Source organism: Bombus impatiens, unplaced genomic scaffold (assembly GCF_000188095.3).
Source record: "Bombus impatiens unplaced genomic scaffold, BIMP_2.2 scf_0389, whole genome shotgun sequence".
NCBI lineage: Eukaryota > Metazoa > Arthropoda > Insecta > Hymenoptera > Apidae > Bombus > Bombus impatiens.
In genome coordinates this window covers 115,341-118,973 of record NT_176808.1, presented here as the reverse complement: position 1 = coordinate 118,973, position 3,633 = coordinate 115,341, and the positions used below count along the sequence as shown (strand labels likewise).

At 38.0% G+C, this 3,633-nt stretch overlaps 1 long non-coding RNA gene across 1 annotated transcript; it reads left to right on the top strand.

Annotated features, from left to right (window-relative positions):
- Positions 1-647: 647 nt before the first annotated feature.
- LOC117151734 lies at positions 648-3,389 on the top strand. The gene is made up of 2 exons (XR_004461840.1): positions 648-1,296; positions 2,393-3,389. It is a non-coding gene; the product is annotated as an uncharacterized LOC117151734 (long non-coding RNA).
- The last annotated feature ends 244 nt before the right edge of the window (positions 3,390-3,633 follow it).

The following is a 3,633-nucleotide window of genomic DNA, read 5'->3' as shown; positions in this document are numbered from 1 at the left end:
CTTCTCATTGTTCGATTCCCGGTTACGAGGATTTTTTCAAACCGCAGCACGTAGAGCAGCAGTTTTGTTTTTATCCGGCAATTACATACCTGTTTAATAGGGGCGGGGAAGTGCAGCAGTGCTTTTATTTTTCGTGCACGGACTAGAGTTTAGTATACACACAGGCAATCTGCGCGTGGAGTATACGAACACAGGTGAAGGAGGAGCGGTGGCTGGAAAAAAAAAAGTAGAGTGGTGTAAGTATTTCTCACGTTCTGCCGTGCGATGAACCGTCTTCTAGCTTTCTACGCTCGTTGCATGCGTAAATTGCGCGATTCGCTCGCGATGCAAAAATACACAGCTGAAAAGCGCGGCGAGACTTATTCTTGTCGCGATGCGCACAGCACTTCGATATCGATAGAAATGCGCGTGCTCGTCTCGACTGTTTTCATGGTCTTTTCGCGCGTGCCTGTCCCAGCGTTTGGCGAATAATCACGGGGACACGCGAAAATCCACTCGACCGCGCTTTCAAAAAATAACAACTGCAATGCCAACGAAAGCTCTTCGTTAATGACATTCGCATGTTCGAGTAATACTTTCGATTCGAAAAAAAAAGAAAAAAAAATGGAAAAAGAAGAAAAAAGGAGAAAGAGGGATCGAACTCGCGAATTACAACGTCGTTAATTGCGTCTCGACATCTTGGATATTCTATTCTTTCATGATTAAGGTCCTTTAATTCGTCTATATTTTCTATTTTCGGCTATACCATAATGTTCTTGCCTACCGTGATATCTTTCTTTTAGACACTTTAAAACTGTTCAAATAGAACGCGTTCGATACGCCAACTATCTATAAATATCTCTTACAATCGTTAAAATCGTTAAAATAATAAAAACTATAAATATGAATATCGATACAGGGTTATTCGTTGCCAGAGTCTTCTATCTTTTTGCGTGCCTAACCCTAACCTAACGCCAACCTAACCCCAAACTAATAACAGCATTGTTCTAACAAGTAGATTTCGTGCATAGATTTATAGCAATATTTTTAATGAGATTGCTACTCTTTACGGTACCTTCAAGACACAAACAGTTAACGAGGGTAAAAAATATTTGCGTAGCTTGCTGGGTAAATGCGTTTACGCGATTATTTTTCTCGATAGAGAGAGAGTAAGAGAGAGACAGAGTCGCGGTTTGTCACTCAAAATGTTTCACGTATTTCTCACGTCCGGAAGGGAACAATGAACCAACTTCCAACTTTCTATACCCCGTGTACGTGCCGGTTACAAACAAAAGGAGCAAGAAAATGAATTCACCGGTACATAATGTAATACGTATCTTATAATTAATTCCAAGGCTCCGGCCAGGAAACGATCCGCCATAACGTTGCTTTGCTACTAATGTTTCCGATAAGATTCGCAAGAGTACCAAGTACATATCATGCACGATTCTAATCTCTTCGTATTTCCATACATTTTTTCCAACTCGTCAAAATTATATTAACATATTCATTTGCGAATGAATTTCCTATATCTTAACCACGGTGCTGCAGCGTCGTTACCTATTTTAGAACGATACGTCGCATATGCATATGTATACAGGGTGTTTTCTGCGACGCGGTGTGCACGATCCTTTAAGCACTCCCGATAATATAACAAAAAGGATGTTTCAAGCAAAGATTGATCTGTTTTGAATCAGCTAGAAATTGCGACGCTTAAAATAGACAAGAAGTGCTTCTCTCTTTAAAAAAGAAATCAGCGTCTCCTTGACTTTTTCACAACGAGTTTAACGATCTAACTTGACTACGAACATCGAATGACCTTCAGCTGAGAAATCTTGAATGAAAGTACAAACGTTATCGTAAACATCTGATCTAACGCCCTATTAAACGAAATTTTAACGCGTTAACGTTTCTATGAATCAATAAATTCACAAAAATACAACTCATCGTGCCATTTAAAAAAATCGAGGCGACCTTGATTTTTTGTAGAAACAAACACTTTTTAACGATCTTACGTGTAGCAAATCAGTAGCCGATTCGAAACTGGTCAACTTCTGTTCGTGCTACAATTGTACAAATGTACAATTTCGTTGAACACCCGCTATATACGCGTCTTTTCTCATATTTTTTTATACACTCTTAAATGCTTTATTAAGAAGTTATAAAGTTAAAAAAAGATTAAATGATAACGGACTGCTTTCTTCGTGCGATACCACATAGGAATAGATTGTCAGTTCGTATTATGATTCCATTTCAAAATGTTGCCCTTTATTATTAATATGCTGAAGTATCATCCGCTTAATACAAAAAACAGGATCTATCGCGTTACTAATTTCTTATTCGTTTTCCTTAATTGCAGCAAATTCGTCGCGAATCTTTTGCATTAATTCTTGATAAACTTTCTCTTTTACAGTTCCCCGCAAGTAAAAATCCACTGACGTGATATCTGGTGATCTCCTTGGGGTTCTCTGCGAGCAATTGATTCCGCTCCACTTATCCATCGTTCAAGGTAACAATGATCGTCTAACCATTGCCGAACTGGTTGACCAAATCAACGATCTCAACAAGTAAAACATTAGCAGAACGTCATCATTTCGTATTTTTGTTATGACATTTTAATAATGCATTTTACAACCCATGTTTGTACGACGTCTTTTCCATAGTTTTGTTTATACGATAGAACATGTTTGTAAAGTTCTGCGCAGAAACATCGAGACACCCTGTGTCTCTCTATTTTCCTCTATAGTATGGCGAATATATATCAATGACAAAGTGATTGCGGAAGGATACATTTTTTCATGAAAATAAGAAAAAACTTGCTTTTAGATGTGAACTTGTAGCAAAATATATAGCAGCATATTACGTTGAATTAATATTTGCAACACGTTCACGGATGTATTAATTACCATCTCTTATTAAATAAATTACGCGGAAAGCGTAACAAAGCGACGGATAGTGTGTACATACTTTGAACATCCATATTACATAATAATATTTCCAGCTATAAATAATTCATCATTCATTCATTCATTCAAATCACTCAAACCGCTGAAATCGTCGAGAACTATTAATTCTCATTTCGACGCTACTCATTTCGACGCTATTTGTTGCACCGTTGACAACTCTATTCGAACGATTTTTGAAAAATTATTCCCTCGCTGTACCTGACATCTAAGGTACGCTTGATTCGTACGTGTTGACAATGAGTTAAATTAAACAGTTGAACTAAATGAAAATGAGAATTTTGATACCGTGTAAGAATAAAAACTGAGGATAATTAGTTAGTTTAAAGAGAAGATTTGACCAGAAATTTAACGAAAAAGGGAAAAGAACGTTCTCTTACTCGAAACCGAAATGTTGATTAGGCAAAGCCATAGACTTGGAAATGAAACAACGAGAAAGGACATAAAGAAGAACATAGGGAAGAATGGGACTTTCGTGCCATTTTCAAAAGTGGAAAGGAAGAAAGAAAGAGAAGCGTTCGCAGTGGAAGATGGAGCGTATGCAAAGTTGTCGCGTTGCATCAAATTCAAATTGGAGACGACCTAATGCGATAGTTTAGCTGTATGCCGGGAAACCTGAGACTCGTTACGCGAAGCGTATTCGTTTGGCGCGGCGCGGCGTGGCGGACGAACGAGTTTATCTCTCGATCAT